General features: G+C 37.8%; 1 protein-coding gene across 9 annotated transcripts in view; it reads left to right on the plus strand.

Annotated features, from left to right (window-relative positions):
* Window positions 1-19,714, plus strand: part of SLC13A1 (solute carrier family 13 member 1) — a 273,175-nt gene that overhangs the window by 242,925 nt on the left and 10,536 nt on the right. For 3 of the 9 annotated variants that reach the window (XR_014834396.1, XR_014834393.1, XR_014834395.1), the window contains exon 16: window positions 16,985-17,123. The exons of 2 other annotated variants lie outside the window; for them this stretch is intronic. The gene's annotated coding sequence lies outside the window, so the exon portion shown is untranslated. Of the gene's footprint in view, window positions 1-826; window positions 1,043-8,975; window positions 9,558-16,984; window positions 17,737-19,714 lie in introns of those variants that run through there. 4 more of the 9 variants (XM_085006008.1, XM_085006001.1, XM_085006000.1 and 1 more) reach the window with 3 other exon arrangements.

Raw genomic sequence — 19,714 nt, forward strand, 5'->3', positions numbered from 1 at the left:
TTCCCAATTTTCCAAAGAATTTGAATTCAGTGGCACTTTTTTTCAGGGCCACACCCATGGCATATGGAAATTCCCAGGCTAGGGGTGGATTGGAGCTGCAGCGAGTTCAGTGGTATTTTGCTCATCCAAAGGACACATTGCTGGCAACCTCTCCACCGCCTGGCACATAATAGATGCTCTGTAAATATTTGGGGAATTGGTTGTAAAAATGGCAATAAAAAAAAATCCTTTAATCCTCAGGAAAAGAAGTCTTCTTTTGAGCCTCAGATAAAGCCCACTGATTTATCATGATGAGGAAATAATTTTTTTTTAATTGAACAAACTTGGTCATCTGTGTCCCTAGATTACAGAAAACAATCTTTTTGGAAGAACAACCACACTGTCATGCTACAAACTGACTCTGAGAAAGAACAGCCGATATAAGACCCAGAGCTAGAAAAACGGGGTTTCATTGTGTTCACAGTAAAACAGGAACAATTGGAATTTATCGCTCACTGAGTTGTGTAAGAGAAGTTTATATTCTGTGCAGAATATTGTGCTTAAGAAGACAGGAAAATTTCTACTATACATTAAAACAATGTGACTTTAAAGATCATGATGGCTCAAGTATTATGTGACTAAATTAGAAGCCTAAATTACTTAAAAATTTTAATGATGGAAAACAGCTTATTTTCTGATAAAGCTAAATAGATGAAATGATAGTCTTTTTTTTTTTCTTTTCCTTTCCTAAATGAAATTAAGACTCCTGGTCCCAGAACAGGTATATACACTCCATGTTCCTACTGAAATATAGTAATCGCCACACTTCTCTCCATTACTGTTCTAGCAATGGATTGAATGTCAGTCAATGCTAGCTACCAACTCCTGGGGGCTTCTGAAGCTTGCATGCTGACTCTGTAATTAAAAGCCTGTGCAAGGAAGCAACTGTCATCTCAAGCCTTCCCTCCTACTGTTGGATGTCTGTCAACTCAAGGATTTATTTTTTTAATATGAGAAAATGTCAGTTGCCATCTGAAATAAATTTTTTGATGATTCAAGCAAACATTGAATGCCTGATGGTTAAATAAGAAAAATACAAAAACTACAGCATTGCTTTGAAAGCAACTCCTTTTACATTGTGAAGAGGATTTTACCCAAGAACTCAGCATAGATCATAAATGTTACATATTCCCAATTTGTAAATGGAGGAATACATGCGCACATATACATTATATATTTAATGTGTATACACACACACACACACACACACACACACAGTATTTTTTAAAGCTTTTGTCTTAATTTTATTGAGGAACTGAGCAACAAACTATTGTAACATTTTTTAAATGTATGATGCTAACATAGTCGTTGTTGAAGTTTAAGTCAAGAATTCTACTGTTTTGGAGTTCCTGTTGTGGCTCAGTGGTTAACGAATCCGATTAGGAACCGTGAGGTTGTGGGTTCAATCTCTGGCCTTGCTCAGTGGGTTAGGGATCTGGCATTGCTGTGAGCTGTGGTGTAGGTTGCAGACATGGTTCGGATTTGGCGTTGCTGTGGCTCTGGCATAGGCCGGTGGCTACTGCTCCTATTAGATCCTTAGCCTGGGACCCCCCACATGCCGCAAGTGCGGCCCTAGAAAAGACAAAAAGAAAAAGAAAAGAAAAAAAAAAAAAAAAAGAATTCCACTGTTTTAACTGAAGCCCAAACCTTTGATTTAAAATTCCTCTTTCACTACTTCCTAGTGTACTAGGGAGTTGGGTAGCATTAGTATTTTTTAATTGAAGATCGTAGGAAACCCAGAGTTTCTTATCACTACATCAGTTCCTGTGAACACAAAAACATTCTTAGTAGGAAAACACTATGAGGTTTAGTTACAAAGAGGATGTTAATTCATCATGAGCCTTAACACTTGATCAAACAACAGAAAGCCTATTCTGAACTCATGTCAAAATAACAAGCTAAGATTTTTTTAATTCAGAAAAAAAGGAGTTCGCATGTTATGAATATAGACTCAAGGTCATATTTCTTTACCAAACACTCAAACATATAAGTTTGAGTATGACTTACCTACATTTATTTATAAAAGCCAGATCTATGGTTCTGATGGAGACAGAGTAATGGTAATAGCTCATTTCACTTTTGTCCCATCAAGTAAAACCTCAGCTACATGTATTCCAATTAATTGCTTTTGGGATTCCCATGAATCACGTATGTGCTCAAACAATTCTAATTCTGGGATTCTAATTCTGGAACATTAAGCTCATTCCTCTTCCTAAACTAGATGAGTATCGGTAGGGTGTACATGTGTGATTATAGCCAATACATGCTTTTATGAATTGCCTCTAGAGGACTTCATTATAAACCTTAACGGCAACAATTCTATCTTTATTTCATAGTTTTATGAATCTATATCTAGAGGCCTATTTGAAGAGTACACTCCATAAATCCAGTTAATAGCTAATAACTCTCTAAGATCACTCAATTGCTAAAGAAGGTGGCACATGCTAAGTTTTTATTTGCAGGTGGTGAAATAAATTAATACATTTTGATTTCACACAGCTAGAGGTAAGGATTACTAAAGATGCTAAGCCCCATTACTAATCTTTTTTCTTGCACAATCAATAAGTACATTTTTGACTTCCTGCCATATGTAAGAAATTATGTTAGGTATTTTGGTGCCTTAAAAAGAAAAATAACAGCATTGACTGGAAGATGATATCTAGTTTAGAATAAAACCATATATAAAACCATATGCTATATTCCAAGTTTGTAGAATTGATAAAGCTATGGAAATTTAGAGGTTTTAAAAATAGGCACACTCTGCTTATTATACAAGAGCATATACCCTCAATTAGTAACTGTTCAGAAAAATTTTGTAGTCAATCTTTTGCCATAAAATCTCTATGTTGGGACCTTGTTATTGATATATGACTATCATTCATTTTGAAATAATAACATGCTTTCTTTTTATTTCTTTATTTTTATTTTTTCATTTTTTAAAGTTTTATTGAGGTATGGCTGATTTACTAGGTTGTGATATTGTGATAATTTCTGATGTACAACAAAGTGATTCAGTTATAAATATACACATATCCATCCTTTTTCAGATTCTTTTCCCACATAGATTATCACAGAATATTGGGTAGAGTTCTCCATGCTATACCGCAGTTCCCCATTGCCGATCATTCCATATACCTCAGTGTGCATATGCCAGTCCCAAAACCCCAAGAACATGTCTTCTTTGAAATCATTCCTGCTGTCTGTCAGGTTGTTTGATAGGTAATGAACACCCGTGATAAGATAGTCAAATTGTAAAATACACAGCGAAGGGTAAATCTCAATCTCTTTTCTCTTCCATAGTTACCAGACCCCGCCTTCTCTGAGCCAATACTTTTACTAGTTTCTTGTGTATCTTTCTAGGAAAGTGTTATGCCTTTGAAAACTATGCATACATCCTTTGCTTTGTGATAAAAATAACAGCATACCATACACATTCTTTGGTACCTGGTTTATTCACTAAATATCATAGTTATATTTATGATATTTCTACATCAGTCCATGAAATGCGAATATGCCATAATGCACTTGATCAGCCCTCATTGACGGACTTTCAGTTATTTTCCAACCCTTTCTAGTACAATCAATGCTTTTGTGAATATCCTTGCACATACAATTGACATACGATTAAACAGAGATACATTTTAAAATTTTGACAGATGCAGTCAGCTTCCCTCTAGCAATCAATTTCTTTAATGGAAAATCATTTATGAGAATACCAAATCCATGGAAGATATCTCTACCTTGATGTAATGAATCCTCTTGTTCTTTAGGGATGTAAACAGCCTTGTCTTAATGAGAAGTAGCACTTAGAATGTAGTAAGTTTGCTGAAAATTAGTTTTTAAAAACTATGGAAGGGAGAGGGAAAAGGAAAGTTACTTGCTCTTATTTATTGTATAAAAATTAATAAACTCAATGTTCAGATGTGCAATGTGGATCATCAAATTCTTCTTGCTTTTACTCTGATTCCAGAGTCATCATCATTCTTGGTTAGGCGTTAGACTTCAAAGCACCACCAAGTGATTTTTACAAAGTGTCAGTAGTAAAGCTCATGGTGGTCGAGAAATACCAGGGATACTTAGCTCTTCGAGCAAACAGAACATCTGTTTCCTTATGCAAGAGCCAGGTGGTTTAAAGCCTTATATTTTAAGGCTATATCTATAACCAGAGTGGTAAAGCCAAAATTATTCAAGAGCTATTTTAAGTATTGCATTTGTCTTCAAAATTAGCCACAGTCCATAGGATACAATCAGCAAAGGACAAATTTGGGGGGAAAATTTTGGGGTTTTAATTTTAACTAGCACTAAGATCTTAAGCAGGGTAAACTGGGGAATTTCCTGTCAGTATGATCTATAAATAGGGTCTAATAACTTTTCTGAACATTTTCTCAAAATATTTTTAAGACAACAAACAATATTTGACAAATATTTATTGAGTATTTATCATGAGTCAGGCACTGTTGTAAATAGATACTGGGTACAACAATGAATATTCATGGCCTCTGAATTTCATTTGTCCATAGCCTTGTGCAGGGAGAACAACACGTTAACAAAAAGGCAGTGAGTGTTACCAAAGTGTTAACAAGGATCAATGGATATACAGAGAGAAAGATCAATTGCATCGGAAAGATAAGCAAAGACTTCACAGAGGAGACCACATTGGAATTGAGTTTGAAAAGATGAGTTGATATTCAACAGGCACATTGGCGATGAGGATGACGTGAGGAAGGAAAGGCTAGGAGGGTGGAAAAAAAAATCTGGCATATTATCTAAAAAATATTCAGAATAGTCAGAGAAAAAGAGAGAGACAAAAAAAATATATATATAGAAAAGCACACATATATTAGTATGTATACATATATGTATGTATATAAACACATATATAATACACCACATACTGATACCTATATGTTGAATTCATCATATACACACACATCCTATACGTACACATACATCATAATACATCATAATATATCATATACATACATATATGTATAGACACACACAAAACCATGGATTAGGAAGTGTAAGGAAAAGAACAGAAAAAAGAATGCAGCTTGAGAGAGGGTTGGAAGCAAAGACTAACACTGAGAAAGCTTTGTATGACATGTTAAGATAGTCCGACTTTGTATCTTCTAAGCCAAAGTTTCCCAAACAATGTACCATATCCAACTGATAGGTTGAATCTGTTACAGGTACACATTCCATGAGCAACTAAACTCTGGGGTGTCTAGAGTATAGTAAAATCTCCCAGGCCAGTCACTCTGGACAAGCAGTCTCATCCATTCATCCCCAAATACACAGCATTTTCTATGTGTGCCATCAGAAGAGAAAAGCAGAGACATACTCCTGTAGATAGTAAGGAGCTATTTAAGACTTTTAAATCAGTAAATTCCGTGCAGTTTAGAAGGCTCAACAGCAACTGCATAAAAGATAAAGAAGGTTTAAGGGCCAAGTTCAGAGTTGAGAATTGCTAACAAGGAGGTACCATTAATATCTCCAAGGAGGTAAAAGGATGCATCCACATTTGGCTTCACTAAGAAAATAATAATGCTTTGCACTGAACTGAAGGACAAAAGGGCTCTGGTGAGAAGGATGAGTTGAACATTAGCATATCAAACAGCAGTGGGACATATAAGATCATGTGCAATGTGAGATGGAAATCCTGTGAAATTGGATTGTTATGATCATTATACAACTACAGATGTGATAAATTCATTTGAGTAATAAAAAAATAGAAATATCAAATATTACTGTTGGATATATGTGCACTTAAAACCAAGTAATAGAAACTGTAGATAAAATTATCCTCCTCCCGTTAGAGTCTACCCTGATTATGAATAGCAAATATGCAAAAAAGTGAATGAAATAAGATGGGGATTTTTTTTCCCAGATAGCATGACCAATCCAGATCAATGACCCAGGCATCCTGGGCTTCTCCTCTGTGCTAGACCTTCTGGTGGTCTCCAGCCTTAAAGTCATCACAAGGTCAAAAAATGACCACTGTCGTTAGAACTAAATCACCCACAATCCAAGAAGGATGAAGAGGAAGAGGAGCAAATAAAGGGCACAAGACAAAAGTCGCTCTTTTATGATTTCCCACAGATCCTATTCAATGACTTCTCTCCATACCTGGGTGATCAAGACTGTGACGCATGGCTACCTTTATCTGCAAGGGAGCCTAGGAGTGTGATTTTCACCTGTGCACGTTGCTATTACAACAAAATCTAGGTTCAGTGTGAAAGGGAAAAGGAGAGATTAAGTACTGGCTGAATTACTGGTAGTTCTTGGCACTCAACCTATATAGATTAAAAGACAAAAAAATCGTTTGAACGCTTATTTGGAAAAAACATTCTATTCCACAATTACATAAAGGGTTTGTTTTTTGTTTTTTGTTGTGTGTGTGTGTGTGTGTGTGTTTCAAAGAATTTTCTCCTATATTAATCTCATGTGATCCTCACAATGACCCAGTGAAATAGGTGGGTAGTAATGCTTTCTCATTTACTTTAAAGAGGCAAAACATAAAATCCAAAGCTAGTAAGCAGTAAGATAAAAGGAGAAGCCAAGTTTTATACAATTAGGATTTCTGCCATGGTAACAAGGAACAAGACTGACTGGTTTTTAACTGAATTGACATGACATTTTTAAGATTAGGTTGGCCGTTTCTCCATTCTTCAGAAGGGACAAGAAGTTACAGTAGTTTATTTCCAAGTTGATACCAACTTGGAAAGAAAGAATCTACAATTTGCCTGAACAATTCAAGGGCCAATATTAGGATGGCCTTACAAAGTCCCTTCAAATGGGCGCTAATCAAGGCTAATCAAGTAGGTGTTGGGATAAGGAGGCTCGGGAGAATGGATGATAAGAGAGAGAGTGTTCTCGATCACACCTTTATTCTTATGTGCTTCTTACCATGATGGGGAGGGGTTTGGGTAACACAGAGACTTGGTTTAATAAGATGTTGGCATGAAGCATAATTGAATATGTATACTGTACATGGTCCATTCGGAAGATACCAGAAAAAAGAAGCCTCTTGCTTTGAGGGACAGCGAGAACCCATCACTATCTGGCCATGGGAACCATCTTAAACCAGAGATGCTGAACCTTGCTTCCAGGATAAAATTTGGATCTGATAAGGGGGATAGACGTCTAGAGAAGTCAGAGGAGACTCTGGAGGAAAAGAAGGGCAGGAGACTCGAAGAAGAAAGTGACCCTATAGGAGGCAGTGTTGGTGGGTTCAAAAAGACTGCTTGATATAAAAAGTCAAGTTTCACCCACCTGTGGGCCTTCCACAACAGAAGGAGGTCACAAGATGAGTCCCCAAACTAGAACAATCTCCAGTGTCTTGGTCAGATTTGAGCTCAGATATCTTCACTGGAATTTTGTTGAAGATTGCCAGCATTTATAGAAGAAAATTGGAGAAAGTTAAGAGAAAATAGAACAAAGAATGTTGTTTGGGGGCCTCTTTTTTTTTTTTTTTTTTTTTTGCTTTTTAGGGCTGCACCCATGGCATATGGAGTTTCCCAGACAAGGGGGTGAATCAGAGCTACAGCTGCTGGCCTACATCACAGCCACAGCAATGCAGGATCCAAGCTTCATCTTCAACCTACACCAAAGTTCACAGCAACACTGGATCCTTAACCCACTGAGCAAGGCCAAGGATTGAACCTGCAACTTCATGATTCCTAGTCGGATTCATTTCCACTGCGCCACAAAGGGAATTCCACTTGGAGGCCTTTTAATTTCAGAAAGAAATAAATTCATTGAGGTACCATCTTTTTCCCAGTAATACTTCCTTGCTTTTGTGCACTTGTGATGTTTGCTTGCTGGTAAACATGACTTGTAAGTCAATATTCTTGGTTTGTACTCAGGTATTCCCACTGCCAGATGTTACTGCAATGACAAAATTTGCTAATACCGCATTTCTTTCCAGAAAACCTTTTAATATTCTTTGTCTAAGCAACTGCCCGCTAAATCAAAATCACTTATTGTGGTCACAATTATTGTAGAAATAAGCCAAATTTTGACACTTCTGCTTTAAAAACATCATACCCACCCATCACCCTATGCTTTTCAGCCTTTCTCCTTTCGTGACTCAGACGTTTCCTTTTCAATTACAATCCTTTTTACCTTTTAAATTAACGCTTAACAAAAATTGTAAGTGCTATGACAATGTCATGAAGATAGTTTCTTTAAGAATTTTATTTTCCATTTATTTCCATTGTGAGAGTTGTTTTCATCTCTTGTGAAAGGCAAATAAATCAACCAAGAATTACAGTCATTTTGGAAATGGAGCCATTCCTTATATTTGTGTGTATTCTCTCAGCTCAGCGTCATGTCCAGACTTCTCAGGCCTGACCACATCTCAAGGGTCAATTGGGTGCTTCACACGCTGTGACTTTCAAAAGTTCCTTAATAAAAGTGGCTGTGTTTTTTAAGTGGTAAATATTCTTGGTAGCTCAGATAACCTTTCTGGTGTTTTTCTGTTTTTTTGGGGGTTTTTTTTGTTTTTTGTTTTTTGGTTTTTTTTTTTAATGTGCTTTTGGCTAGACTTGTATCATCTTTGGAGGAGGTCTATCTGTTCCTCCTACCTCCTACTTCCGACAGCCAGGAAATAGAATGTGTCTTTTACATTTTCATTCTTGAACTTTCAGTCCTTTACAAAAAGTGTAGAGAAAAATGTCTGAAGTCAATGAAAGGCAATTTTTCCTTCACCCACTGGGGAAATTGAAAATGTGACTTTTCGAGAGACAGCTTAAAGTCTGAAAAAATCTGTGTCAAGTTAAATGATACTCCATCCCATAATTGCTCATCAAGTGGTTGATCTCAGGATTACTCCGGAGCGAGCTTACCTTGAACAATTTACAAATACCCTCTCCTTTTTTCCTGTGAATTACCCCTTGGTTTCAGCCCCATTACTGCTCTCTGTCATTTTTCAGCTTTCACCTATTTGCGGATCAAATTACACATCAGACACCAGTAACCACGAACACCAATTTCAAGCACAGGAAGGTGAAATGAAGAAGCTCATAGACATGCCTCCTTTACCTGAGAAAAGCATCTTTATTTTCATGCTGCAAAGAAAGTCTATGTCCTAGTCTGGGTTTAGATATGGCTAATAATTTAACTGGCATCTAGTCTTAGTTTTAAATTATAAAATAGGGATGAATAATCCTTTTAGAGTGGTTGTGAGAGTAAAGTCCTATTATATGCTTGACAAAAAGAGGTTGTATTAAGAAAAAGAATGACAGGAAGTGAATGATTGTCTAGCAATTCCAACAACACAAAGGAGTTTTACATGGAAGTTTCGTATATGTAGCTTTTCTCACTTGACTTCACAACCAGCTCAAGAAGGACTTGCTAGTAGAAACCATAGATGAGGAAACTCAGAGATTTCAAGTAAATTCATCAAGGTCATACACCTAAGAAGAATCAAAACTTTGACCAAAACATCAACTGATTCCACTCCCCAAACTGTCCTTCTATGCATTTAAAATAGAAATAAAGTAATATTTAACTAAGTCTATTTATCTTCATTCATACAATGCTATTGTTCTGATTATTAAAAAATAGACCCTCAAAATTAGAAAACTCTTCTAACTCAGTCTCTCACTCAGTCCATAAATCTTTCCCACAGCATATCAGATCCTCTGGATTCTCCTTAAATACCAACACCAGGGAGCATTCCAGCTTGTATACGGTATCCTGTTCCACCGTTAGAGTTGTCCTATCTCCTATGGAGTCAATATTTTCTTCCTTTCAGCTTCAAAGCATCTACAGCATTTGCCCTCTCTGTGTAGGGCAGTCTGCATGGCATTTGGCTGTATTCTCCAGACTCTCCTACCCTGGCCCACTGGATAATAGCCCTGTGATGGCTCTGCTTATATGTATATATATATTTTTTTTGTCCTTTTTTTTGGGGGGGGGGGCTGCACCCACGGCTTAGGGAAGTTCCCAGGCTAAGGTCAAGTCGGAGCTGTAGCTGCCACCCTACACCACAGCCACAGCAACATGGGATCTGAGCCACATCTACAACCTACACCACAGCTCATGGCAACACTGGATCCTTAACCCACTGAGCAAGGCCAGGGATCGAACCTACGTTCTCGTGGATACTAGTTATGTTCATTTCTGCTGAGCCACGGTGGGAACTCCTGCATGTATTTTTAAATGTTTCTTTTCTATTGCCACTTATCTCAGATAAATTTCCCCAAATTCTTACCTGGTTCCTTTCTAGCCTTGGCTCTCTTCTTGAACATTTTCTAATTGCCCAAAGAGCATCAGGTTGAAATCCCAGTTCTCTTCCCTCTGCGACTTTAGAGGTGTCACTTAGACATGTAAAGCCTCCACCATTTCTCTTGCCCTCCAAAAAAGGGATGAGAAACCTGGAGCACTGAGAACGAAGTGATTTGTCTAAGAACATAAAAGTCATGGCACAAGACTCCTGGGAGACCTCCAAGAAGTATCGCTCTCTTATTATCATGAGATTAATGATTCTCCCTTCTTAGACCTGCACACATGAAGTGCTGAAAAATCATTAGCATGCTAAAACTACTGAGAGAATGCATTCTACTTCCAAAGAAAATTACTCGCAAGGCTATTGCTGAATCTCTGCTGCTGACCTCTGGAATGACCTAAGGCAATGTCTTCAATGTTTCCCAGTTGCTAAAATTAGTCTATCAAGAGTACTGTTAAGAAGAGTATTATATATTTACATTGTATTTCTAAGATCTCGGTACAAAGTATTAAAGACACAAACATTTATTAACTAGTATAATTGAGGAATAGGTTTCTTTGTTTACTTTTCAAGCTTTCTGGTTAATTGAGCATTCATCTCCTTATGTAATAACATTGCATAAGATTTTGCCACAGAAATTTTCTTTTATGCATGTATAATTGCATGGTTTTATTTTTAAACACTGTGTTTTTAGAAACACGGTAACTCTATAAACTAAAACCTGACAGCAAGATAACCAATAACAATTTTAATACACTTTAAAGGTAGTTTAATTAAGTAGGCACACAGAAAAATATGTTCTCTAAATTTTTCATAAGTAGAAAGCTTAAGGAATTAATAATAATAATATTGAAATAAAAAAGATCAGAAAAATAAGAAGGTTAAGGTGGTTCTGAGAAATAACAGACGCTTGAGAAAAATTTGTGATGATCACTTAAAGTGCTATAGTTCGTCCATCCACCCCTGCTTTATCATTTTAGAAATTATTAATATCCTCACAAAATTAAAACTTACTTCTAAAAATTCTTTATCCTCCATGGAATAAGATCACTGAGATTTCAAAATACATACTTACTTTTCTTTTTTATCATAACAATAATACATATTTAGCTTAGAAAACTAGGAAATATGGAGAAACATATCCACAAAAATTTAAATTACTCAAACTCCATTACTCAAATGTGAACAATTTTGCTATGTATCCATTCAGCCTTTATATGTGCCTGTAAATAAATATTATAATATGAAAATTTCAAATTTTAGAGTCATATGGTATTTAATAGAGTAAAACTTTTTTCACTTATGAAATACCTTAAAGGCTTTTCCATATTTTTTAATATCCTTCAAAAATGATTTTACTAAAGATATTATTGGTAAATTATTATGACTATATCAAAACACATTTAACATATACATTATACTTATATATTAACTTATGATACATTGTTTCCATTTATCATAATTCAGTTCCTTTCTTATAAACAAATTATACATATTTGGGGGGGCTCAAAAGGATATAGCTATTTTGAAGCTCTTTGGTGCATATTGCTAAAATCCTTACAGAATTTACAGATTTATACTTCTAGCCAAATATAGAATGCCTATATATTTTTTTAAGTCTTGTTTGAATTTGCATCACTTATTACTGTTCAGACTATTGTGGTGGCAGGATAAAGTTCCCCAAAGACAAACTTGTCCTAATCTCTAAAACCTGTGAATATGGTACCTTACATGGCAAAAGGGACTTTGCAGATGTAATCAAGTTAAGCATCCTGCAGTGGGGAGATCATCCTGGATTATCCTAGTGGGCCCAACATAAACCATAGGGGTCCTTATATAAGAAGGAATCAGGAAGAGTCAAAGAAGGCAATGAAGATGTGGGGACTGAAGTAGGGAGGGGAGACCGAGAGGTTTGAGGACACAGTGTTGGCCTTGCAGATGAAGGGGCTACAAGCCAAAATATGCAGGCAGCCTGTGAAAAATCTCAAAAGGGAAGGAAATGGTTTCTCCTCAGGAACCATCAGAAGGAACACCACTCTTGAGGCCCATTTGAGCCAAAACAAATGAGTGTTGTTTTCAATCACTGAATTAATGGTTTATTAAAACAGCCCTAGAAACTAATATGGCTACTGTCATTCATTGTAGTTGTTATTAAATTATCACATATTATTTATATTTTCTGATTTATGAATTGCCCCACCCTAGAAATACACAATCTAAATCTGTCAGACTATCAATACATTTGTTTTTCAATTCTACATTCATGAACATAGAAAATACTTGCCAAGAGGCAGGGACCATCTGTGGTTACTACCCAAGTTGATAAAATCACAGGTCTTATCAATAGAAGAAATAAATTCCATTTACATACTTGGAGACACATGGACTCAAAGACCATTATCTCCCCAAAGGAAACCAAAGCCTGTGTAGTCCCTTTCCATAAGGACTACTTTCGTTTTTGAAGAAGTCCTGCACATTTAGGTGAAAGTTTCATTCTGCTTAACTTTAATTAAAATCACAGTAGGAGGAATTCCCATCATGGCTCAGTGGTTAACAAATCTGACTAGCATCCATGAGGACACAGGTTCGATCCCTGGCCTCGCTCAGTGGGTTCATGGTCTGGCATTGCCATGAGCTGTGGTGTAGGTTTCAGACGTGGCTCAGATCCCGCATTGCTGTGGCTCTGGTGTAGGCTGGTGGCTACAGCTCCAATTGACCCCTAGCCTGGGAACCTCCATATGCTGCAGGTGCGGCCCTAAAAAAAAAAAAAAAAGTAAAAATAAAAAAAAAGTTTTTCAAAAAGTCGCAGTAGGAGTTCCTGTCATGGCTCAGCGATTAAAGGAATCTGACTAGCATCCATGAGGATGCAATTTCGATCCCTGCCTTGCTCACTGGGTCAAGGTTCCGGCATTGCCGTGAGCTGTGGTGTAGGCTCAGATCTTGCAAATCCGACTAGGAACCATGAGGTTTTGGGTTTGATCCCTGGCCTTGCTCAGTGGGTTGAGAATCTGGCGTTGCCATGAGCTGTGGTATAGGTCCCAGATGCAGCTCAGATCCCGCGTTGCTGTGGCTGTGGCATAGGCTGGCCGCTACAGCTCCGATTAGACCCCTAGCCTGGGAACCTCCATATGCCGCATCTAAAAAGCAAAAATAAAATAAAACAAAATTAAATTAAAAAATCACAGTGATGTTATTAACTTAGGGCTTAGCTGGTAAAATCATAATTGGCTGCTAAGATAGGCATGAAAACAGAAAAATATCATCAAAGCATCTCCCAACCCTAGACAGGTAGGAAAACTGGCTAGAACCTAGGATAGAGTCACACTAAATAACTGGCTGGGGGAGGTAACAACCTGTACTTTTCAGGCTTTTCTCATGAAACAGAAAGGACTTGGGGACTCAGCTTGTCCAGCCTGTATTTCTCAGACACTGAGTGTAGTGCCCAAGTAGGTGCACCTGGACCAGCACTTCTGCAGAGCAGATGCTGCTTCAGAATCGATCAGTGCCTAGCAACGCCCTGCACCAACTTCTCTTAGGACTTTGTCAAATAGGAGAGACATCCTACTTTATTTTACTTCTTTTGCTTTTTTTTTTTTTTAAGTCTGCACCTGTGGCATACAGAGGCTAGGGGTCTAGTAGGAACTGTAGCTCCTGGCCACAGCCACAGCCACAGCAGATCCAAGCCATGTCTGCAAACTACACCACAGCTCATGGCAACACTGGATCCTTAACCCACTGAACAAGGCCAGGTATCAAAGCCACAACTTCACGGCTGCTAGTCAGACTCATTTCCACTTCGCCACAAGGGGAACTCCAGAGACATCCTATTTTAGACAGGTCCAGTTTAACTAATTTTTAAAATAAACACCTCTGGATGCCAAGGAATGGGACTCTGTTCAAGGGATTTGCTAGCTTATCCTTTTCAACACGTACTAGGGCAGTTCAAAACAACATTCCACCCTCTACCTGTCTCAAGTCTTAGAGCAAACACCAAATAACTATGTTAGTCTAGATTCTCTGAGAAATAGACATCAAGATGGGGTTAGTGGGCAAGGAATGTAATACAGAAAATGCCTATGTGAAAAAAAAAAAAAGAAAGAAAGAAGGAGTTGAGACACCTGGGAGAGACTAAGATGAAAGTCTGACTTCAGGTGAAGGAGCAAGCCTGCATTTCTCTAGGCAGCCAGGGACCCCCTGCTCTGGAAAGAGGAATATCTGGTTCTAGATCCTGCTACTCTAGATCCCCACTAACTCCACTCTGCTATTGAAAAGTCACGTGACAATGGACGAGTGAAACTTCTCTAAAACTTAGTTTCTTTGGCAGTTGAACAGGAATACCAATAGTGTTCCCCTGCAAGATCGATGCTAGTAAATGAAATAATGATTATAATTACAAGAAATACAGCTATTGCAAATATGACTGGATTAGCTCCCTTTTTTTTTAGGTAAAAAGGAAATGGGTTCAAAACAGTATTTCTCTTTTGAGATGCAGCGTAGGATAGCGATGGGTAACATAAAGATACTTTAAAAGCATGGACTTGGCAACCTAGAGACCAGAGTTTGAATCACATTTCAGTCCCTTGAAGCTTACTGACACATTGGAGATTTAATTAAAATGTCTGAGACCTCCCTCATCTGTAAAACAAGGGAAATAATAATACCTATAGCACATGGTTGTTTCAAGGATTAAATGAGATGATAATGTATCCCAATAGGCCTATAGAGTGCTTAACATATAGTAAGAATTCAATAAATGTTAGTTATCAACAATTATTGGGGGTTCCCATTGTGGCTCAATAGGGGGTACGGTGAGGATGTGGGTTCAGTCTCTGGCCTCGCTTAGTGGGTTAGGGATCTGGCATTGCCGTGAGCTATGGAGTAGGTTGCAGACGTGCCTTGGATCCCATGTTGCTGTGGCTGTGGTGTAGGCTGGCAGCTACAGCTCCAATTCAACCCCTAGCCTGGGAACCTCCCTATGCTGCAGGTGTGGACATAAACAATTTAAAAAATGCATATTCTCTATTATATAATAGTGTGTATATAATATAGTATACTTTCATGGCTGATGAGTTAAATAGGGTCATTCGATCCCAAAGCCAGACGCTGCAAATTATTACCGTCAAGGTTTTTATCACCTTTTTAAAGATGTTTTTCAATCTCTTTTCTTGTTATTCATCATGCATGGACTCAGGAGTCACACTTGTCATCCTCGCCAGCAACAATGAGACCTCTGTAGTGGCTTTGTTCCTTCTTCTTAGATTTTTGCTTCTAGTTTGCTAGGTGCTTGGTAATCAGAAATTCAAATTTAACCCAACCGTGTATAAAATAAGAATACATATAATTATGAAGGAGGGTCTAGGAGACTTTCCTTATGGAATGTTGAGCTTAAGTACCAAGACAGGGATGAGAAGCTTTTTTTTTTCCAGCCACAACCTTGGCATATGGAAGTTCCCAGGCCAGGGACTGAATCCCAGCCACAGCTGCAACTTATGACACAGTTGCAGAAACCCTGGATCCTTAACTCATTGTAACACAGTGGGAACACTGAGAAGCATGTTATTTTCCAAAGGTCATCTTCACACCTTTGGAAGGCATGTGACTCTGCAATATTTCCTCATTGGAGCTGAGTCTCAGGTGGGTTGCATTTGCTAACTGCAGTCCTATGTATATAAAAGATGCCAACAAATGGTTGTTAATTGAATCAATGGATCAAGTTGAAATTTAGTAACATTATGGCCCTTCTTTCAGTGTAAGAGTGTTGTAGACTAAGCAGCCTGCAAATGTTCACATTCTTTTATTTCTATCAATCACTTCACATATTCGGTCATGCGTTTTTTTGTTGTAGTTTTCATTTTTGGCCACCCTGTGGCATATGGAATTCCTGGGCCAGGGATCATATCCAAGCCATAGTTGCAACCTAAGCGGCAACACCGGATTCTTAACCCACTGTGCCGGGCAGGGGATCGAACCTGCAACCCAGTGCTGCCAAGATGCCACCAATCCCATTGTGCCACAGTGGGAACTCCTGGTCATGTGTCTTTAGTACCTTTGATTTCCTACCTTTTATACCAACAAAAGAAGGAAAACTGAGCTAGTTCTAGCACTTCCTATGTGAGGACGGTGCCTGCATCTGATTAAACAAGTATTGGCACATCAACCTGCCTTTAGTCACGGCAAACGTTCAATAGCCATCTCTTTGCTTATTTGGCTTTGAAATGGTTTGTGAAGTGTACGTCTGGGTATCCTCAGCACTTCATTTTCCTTCTTTTCCAAGTGGCATTTAATACTAAACAAAAACTGATCAGAGGTTTAGAATTATCCTTGGCCATTGTGTTTCCATGGTTACGGGTCTGTGTTGTTCATCTTCCGAATTCAGCCTCAATGACTTACGCTGCCTTTGTGACCCGTGCTTATTAAATCTTGATTACTATGTTCTCTCCATGTCGGCCTCTTTTTTTATACACTACAATCGCTTCTAAAGGACTGAAGAATCTGAACACAAACACCCCTTTTTCAATACTTCTCACCTCTCATGACAAAGTCCACCCTAAAATAACTGGGCCCTTTTTAAGTAACTCTTTGAGGAACACAACGTTTTTTACATCTCTTTTAAAGATGTTATTCCTTCAAAATTCTTTCCAATTTCTGATGAGTCATCCACTGATCCACCTTCCCACTTAGCAAAACTGTTATTTGTTTGTTTATTAACAGGGCAGTGAATGGATTAATATAACATAGAAAACAATGCAATCGTGCTACCAAAGTAATAGACAATTACAAAGCTAATGAGTGGAAAATATTTTGAAGATAAAAACGTGATTCAACTCATTTGGAGTGCCTTCAACCCTTTGTGAGTATGTATTGGAAAATCTTAGGTAAGAATATAGGTAAAAGAGAAAAAATTGAAGTAGATTATGGAAGGCAATTGAAAAAAGTCTGTGTCAGAATTAGGCACAGTTGCATATAACACTGGTAACAAAATTCGCAAGAAAAATAATATCATCTGAAGGAAAATAGAAGTTTATTTCTCTCTTCAAAGGATTCTAAAAGTAGGCAGTCCCTGGAAGGGACAGCAGCTCCATGGCCCTCAGGGACCCAGGCTTATGTATCTTGCTGCCTCAGCATCCTTAGCGGACTCGTTATGATCCAGCATGGTTGCTGGTGCTCCAGCTCTTTATCCACCTTCCAGGCAACAAGATGGAGAAAGGGGAGGATTCCCTGGCACTCCACACATCATGTGTGCTTACATCTCTTTGACCAGAACTTAGTTATATAGACACAGGTAGTTGTAAATGTGTCTGCAAAATGTATTCTTTTAGATAGGCTACAAGGTGACCAGCTAAAAATCAAGATATGTTACTCCAGAAGGAAAGGGAAATGGATATTGAGAGCACCTAGCCATCTTTATCACAACTTTATCAGAACATAAAGAATACAGCGGACCATGGGCAGTACAGACAAAATCATATTAAAATAAGTGCTGTAGCACCAGATGCACACACAAAAATGTTATTTCAAATTCCTCTAAACAAAGGAATATTTGAAAAATTAAATTTTAATCTTTTCCCCCTTCTCATATCTCATAATGTTCACCTGTATCTTCTGTAGGCCATTCGATAGTAAAGATAATTGACATTAATTGAGCATTTACTAAGTGCTAGGCAATGAACTAAATTCTTTACATAGTTTTTTTTTTTTCTTTTTAACTTTCAAGCTTACATTTTGATGTGGCTATAATTGTCCTCCCATTTTATAGAAAGCAAATTTAAGGAGGTATGTAATTTGACCAAAGTCACAGAACTATTAAAATGGTGAAGCCAAGACTTTAAGCCAGTCAATTTGACCAGGGAATTCTGTTTCATTATGCTATAGTATCCATTACTTACTGTAATTATTGTTGGTCTCTTTTGCTACTTCTATATACAATTATTAATTCCCTTACCTTCTGCTCTTTACATCCAATTGCCTTTTTCTACTCATTTTCTAAACAACACTCAGTAAATAACCTGAACTTTCTCCTTAGAAGTAATGCGTGTGCCTCCATACTGCTTAATACAATCCCTTGCATAAAGAAGGTGTTCACTAAATAATTAGGGGCAGAATAAAAGAAAGAAATAAATGATACATACTGGTGAGTGATTTCAGGCAAATGGTGCAGAAAAAGGAGTTCCCATCGTGGCTCAGTGGAAATGAATCTGACTAGTAACCATGAGGACACAGGTTCAATTCCTGGCCTCCCTCAGTGGGTTAAGGATCTGGCATTGCAGTGAGCTGTGGTGTAGGTCACAAAAGTGGCTCAGATCTGGTATTATTATGGGTGTGATATAGGCCAGTGACTACAGCTCTGATTCAACCCTCTAGTCTGGGAACCTCCATATATCACAGATGCATCCCTAAAAAGACAAAAAAGACCAAAAAAATGGTGCAGAAAAAATAGATCCTAAAGTGTGAGCAGAAATAGAAAACAGACACTGGGCCGGTCTACACCCAGGTGTTTTGCATTAAAACATTAGAGATTGAAAAAAGGCTACAAGTATTAGCAGAGTTTTGCGCAATTTTGATTCTGATTGTTTAGCTTTCATTTGTTTTGATTTCATCACCTGGGAATATTGAGAATGTTTGCAGGTATAAAAAGCCTCAGGAGGGAGAAAGAGAATATTAGTAAGGGAGAGGACAAAATGTGAACATGACTCCAAAGGAAATGGGACAAGATGAGATGAGAGGGTCACACAAAGAGCCAGAATCTCAGCGAGGAAAGAAAAATCCATTTTCCTGAGCTGTCTAGGATAGAGACATAGGATCAAGGAATACTCTCCTTTACAAAGACTTGGTTAGGCTCTGTTGTTAGTTGAGGACTTGAAGGTACAAGAGGAAATTGAAAAAAAAAAAAAGAATAATAGAGGGAACATGTTGAGGTTGAGCCAGGAAGTGACCCGTGAGGTAGACACGGGAGGTTAGGCACAGAAGAATCATCAAAGAGCATTGCTACAGAAGGCAAATCAAGATGGCAGCAGAGCACTGATGGGGAGTCCATGAAGAAGTCACTAAGAGAAAGGGAGCAAGTAGAATGGATGAAGACAAAGGGTACAGAAAACCAACCCCAACTGGGTCAGGGTGTCTGGAGGAAAAAACAGGTGAGCAGGGGAGGTGAGAGCTAAGTAGATTTTCCTCAGATAAACATTCTCGAGTCAGGTCATTGCATTCCAAGGTAATTTGAAAAAAAAAAAAAAAGTGCTATTTTCGCACATGACAACAGAAGAGGAAAAGAACATCCTGCACAGATCTAATCTTTGAGGATATTCAAAGCTACAGCATATTGTTTATTATCATATTTCATAATCACAGAGTCATTGTACCCAACTGACATTCTTCTCAAGTACTCCTTTTATTTTCTTCACTAACTGTCCATTTTACTTCCATGGTACTGTTTACAGATTTATC

Source organism: Sus scrofa, chromosome 18 (genome assembly GCF_054392235.1).
Source record: "Sus scrofa isolate SSC_HxYL_T2T_F1_AM1 chromosome 18, Sscrofa_HxYL_maternal_Yorkshire_Landrace_v2.0, whole genome shotgun sequence".
Taxonomy (NCBI): Eukaryota; Metazoa; Chordata; class Mammalia; order Artiodactyla; family Suidae; genus Sus; species Sus scrofa.